Source organism: Octodon degus, unplaced genomic scaffold (genome assembly GCF_000260255.1).
Source record: "Octodon degus isolate 3935 unplaced genomic scaffold, OctDeg1.0 scaffold00053, whole genome shotgun sequence".
NCBI lineage: Eukaryota > Metazoa > Chordata > Mammalia > Rodentia > Octodontidae > Octodon > Octodon degus.
Window position 1 is genome coordinate 11,309,624 of NW_004524629.1, and position 5,100 is coordinate 11,314,723.

The following is a 5,100-nucleotide window of genomic DNA, read 5'->3' on the forward strand; positions in this document are numbered from 1 at the left end:
AGAGAGAGAGAGAGAGAGAGAGAGAGAGAGAGAGAGAGAGAGAGAGAGAGAGAGAAATATCTTTGGAATTTGTGATTCATGAGACCTAAATATGTAGACAAATGGATCGAGAGGTAGATAGATTGATAGATAGGTAGCTAAAGATAGATATATAGGTATATAGATGCCAAGTACATGTACATATACATATCTTTAATTGCTAGGTAGACAATCTGAAATGGACAAGACCTTCAAAACAGTAATTTCAAACCTCAAAACTCCTCTAGTATTGGGTATATCTGTTTAGAGTATGCCTTAGACTTAAGACTGGTCTCTGGAGGCTGAGTCTGCTAGTAAGTGTACAGAAATAAAGATCACTAAGTTCAAATTCCTATTCTGCCACATACCAGCTCTGTTATCTTAGGCCATGAGAGAAACAGACAACACCTACAGTATTCCAATTATATAACACAATGCTCACCATTTTAATATTAATTATCTCATTGTAGTCTTATAGCAACTCTGAGGAATAGTTACTAATATATGGTCTCCATTTTAGCACATATGAAGAAAGTCAGACTTACAATATTACTGACCTACAGATGCACATTACCAAGTAAATGCTGAAGTCAGGTTTCACCTTAGGCAGTGTCAGGACACTGTGATCGCCTATGCTACCTTATTTTATCTATAAACTAGGAATACAAGAAAAAGTCATGGAAATGACATAAGATTAAATAAAATCACTTATGTACAGTTTAAAGTTGAAAAAAGTACAGAGTTTCTTTTTTATTTTTAAAAAACCATACATTTTTTTAAAAATAATATTTTAGGAATTTCAAAGTGATTTAGGTCTTCTGAATTACAAATTACAATGAACTTAGAAACTGAGAAAATTAATGTTGTGTACCAATGTATCTTTTCCCTTTGGATGAAATCATATTTTTCACTGACATCCTTGCTCAGAAATTAGTCATCAACAACCGCATCTAGAAAACAAAAAGCAGAAGCAAAGATCATTGATAATCTGGCAAACTTAACTGGCAAGTCCAGTGCTAGAGCTGGAAGGAAAAGACCCTACCTGGCTGCTGACACATTGGGGGTCTTTCAGGACAGAGGGTGCAGAAATGGTGCTTCCATAACTCAGTGCTATAACTGTTCCATGCCAAATTCACAAATATCACAAACTGGGTTTCCGATCATTAAAAGGTAATAGACTCAGTCCTTCCCACACAAAATTCTAGAAGAATCAGGGCAAGCATCACCAAAGTCTCTCTACTTGACTTTAGGCTTGGGGAAAGCTACTCTCATATGCGTATTGTGAAAAAGCACAGGCAATATTCTGAAGTTTAAAACTCGTGAAGGAAAAGTTATCTTTATTTCCTGAGCATTCAAATCATATCAAATTATAACTTCTCTTGGTGTACAATATTTTTTCTACACAATACCAACTAGAAGGCAAGTAACACGACAGTCCTGTTCTGACTGTGACTGTTACCCTATTTCCTAGATATCCATCCTAGTGCTAATCCTGGAGTCCGAAGACAGAAAGTAGAGATAAATTCATTTTCTGCTCTGCCATTTTCACAATTGCTTTAGTGTTCCATTTTAACTTACATGAAAAAAGATAGGAAATACATAAGGGCAATTGACCCTAAGTAGTAAAACAGTTGGAATGTAGATGGAGAAAATAAATAAAAATTACACTGAGAAAAGTCCTCAGGCTTAGGGGGTAAGAAAAATAGTTTCTCCAACACTCCTATATCTTGAAGATAAGTGTGATAAATCAAAACAGAGTCATAGAAACACAGAGAGATCAAAAGCTTGCTACAGTTTGCCTCAACTCTACATTATTGAAATGCTTGCTTAGAAAGAAAAGGAAAAAAAAAAAAACAAGATGAAATATGGAGAATTCACTTCAACCTCAGCAGAAAAAAGCAAACATAGCCAGGAGTAGAGAAAATACACAGGGTTTACCTCAACCACAATTTTTGTCAAAATTCATTCTTGCTACTTGGTGCCCTTAACTAGATCAATTAACTTCTTCAGCCTCGCTTACCATGTTTGAAAAATAGTATGTACCTCATGAGACTCTTCTAAAGATTAATTAAGATAATGGACTTAAAGGGTCTATAGCAGTGCTTGAACTATAGTAGATACTCAACAATGGTTATTATTGTTGTTATTATTATTGCATTATCATTACTGATAATATACATTGTAGATACCTCTTAAGCCACATAACAATATTAGATATCTTTGATATGAAGGGTATTCTTGATTTCTGTTGACACTTCTAAGCTTCACAGTTCATAGAGTATCATTGACTAAAGAAATGTTCAGTACTTGATCAATTCAACTCTAAGTGGTTCCCAGTGTCAGCATCCAGCAAAGAAGGAGTCATGGCACTGCCTCCTTGTGTAGAATGCACATCTCCCTGAAGCTGTCAAGAAGTAGACAGATAACTTAGATTTGCATACTTGGAAATATTTTGATGTCTGTAACTCAAGAAATCAGGAGAGATATTTCTCTGCCCAAGTCCCAATGATGGCTCATGTAACTTCTACCATAACATCCCATGCTGTGTATACCATATTTTCTTTGTTATACTATGCAAGGTTTTTATTGAATGCATGTCAGCTTGTTTTCCATATTTAAGGGCTGAATACTTCAAAAATAACTGATGTTTTTTAGCTCAAGGATCCTAAGGCCAAGAGCATGACACCAGCTTTTCCTCAGTGTTGGTGAGAACTCTCATCAGATGGCCTCATGATGCTCATCATGCACATGACAGGGACAGATCACATGGCAAGACAGGAAGACAAAGAGACTGGGGATGGGATCACCTCTGTGAAGTTGCTTTTATAACAACAGCATCCCAAGAGCTAGTCATGGTTCCCAAAGCAGTATCAATTCCTTTCAAAACAGTATCGCCAGTGGCCTAATGACCTCCCACTGTGTCACATCTTTTAAAAGTTCCACCTCCTAACTCTGCCACAGTGGAAGTCATACTTCCAACACATAAAGTTTTGTGACACACTCAAACCCTAGCTGAATGTAGCCATGTAGTCATAGTAATGTTGTGTGACCTTTGAGGACCACAGTACTTCACAGTTGTCATTTGTTTCCAGCAAATAAACACAGCTAACACTTACTGGCTCTTCACATAATGAAATCCATCTCTCTGATAATAAGTACCTAATTACACCATACATCATACAAAATGCTTTCATAGATTATGTCATTTAATCCTTGTGAGATCCCTGTGAGATAAGGACTATCACCATTATTAGTACAGATAAGAAAAACAAAATTAGAGAACTAGCATAAATTAGCAACTAGGTGTTCTAGCCAAGATCAAACTAGCAGATTCCAACTTCCAAACTACCAACCACTGTGTAACCTTGTCCTTTCTTTTGGGCTTGTGTTAACCATTTGAAGATCACCTTTGCATTCCATTGAGATTTCCTTGTCTGTTATCCTAAGGGGCATATCCTCTATATTTTCTTCACAACATTCATGCTACTGTTTAATTATATATTTATCCATATATCCATTTTTCTTACTTCTCTATATTAATTGTACTCTTCTGAAATGTAGAGTCAGACCTGTTTTATTGGCTAACCTATACCCAGAAAAGTACACAGTAACTGCTAAAAAAACATATGAAAATTAGAGAAAAATATAAATGAAGAAACTAAAAATGGTCAAAGAAACTATGATTGCATTAGACACAAGAATTCACTATTCTAGTTTTGCATTTTGCGTACCATTCAATATATAAGGAACTCAATAAATATTTGTTAACATTTATGTCTATAGGTAACAGATTATGAATGAATAGACATTAATAAATTTAGGCTATTAAAAATCTTCCTTTTATTCATTTGGAAATTAAGAATTGTGAACTCATAGAGTTCCTATCTTCGAAGAATGAAAGATATTAAGCAAAATTAGAAATATCTTTTTTGGGGGAGCAGAACCAAGGATTGAACTCATACCCTTGCACTTGCCAGGGAAGTGCTTATTCTATTAAACCATCTCCTTGCCCCCCAAATTAGAAATATCTTAAGCACTTCTATTCTAGCACAAAGACTTTCTGTCTCTACCCTCTAAATCTGTAAGGGGTAGGTTGAAACCTTTTTATTCTTTATTTATTTACCTGGCACAGGGTCTCACTACACAGCTTGAACTCATAGTGATCCTCCTGTCTCAGCTTCCCCATTACAGGCATGTGCCACAATGCCCGGTTTAAATCTGTGGTCTTAAAACTTCTTTTTCTTCCTTCCAATTAAGTTTATTCCTCAAATCTGGTAAAACCATAATCTTTCTTTTTCTATTCATGACACCGTGAATGTAGATTGTGTTCTCAAAATGAGGCCACCGATCTCATTTAAGATTTGTTATCCAGGGGTCAGCCAAATAGTTCAGCAGATTAAAGCACCTGCTTAGGCAGATACAGGGACCAGGAGTTTGATCCCTGGACCTGCTGTGCTGGCCCCTCCCCTGGGGTACACTGAAGCAGCAATTAAGACTGGGCCTGTTGGCACATGCTTGTAATCCCAGTCCTTGCAAGGCTGTAGACAGGAGGATCACTATGAGCCCAACCTATGCAGTGAGAGCCTGTAGACCTTGTAGACCCTGTAGAACCTGTCCTAAAATACATTAAAAAAAAAAAGATTAGCTAGCCAACAATTTGAAATAATGTGAATGTCTTTACATTTTAACCAGCTCTCAACTATAGCCCTGGTTTCTCAAATTTGGGTGCATTCTAGAATTTGTTAACTCAGAGATTCCTGAGCTCTCCCCTCAGAGTTCCTGATTCACAGGGAATGGGAAGGACCTCAGAATTTATATTTCTAATATAGTATCAGGTGATTTTAATGCTGGTGGCCCAGGGACCACAATTCCAAAATGTGCAGTATAGGACTTAGATGTCTCTCTAGACTTCTTTACCGTGACCATCTACCTGAATCACCTGAGACTTCAACCCCCAGGTTGCACTGCAGAAAAGTTAATCTGAATTCCAGGTGTGGATATTTTTTGTCATAGTTTCAATGTCACATATTTAAAATTGCTTCAGACATTCCAATGTACACCTCAAGTTTGGAGAGCATCCTA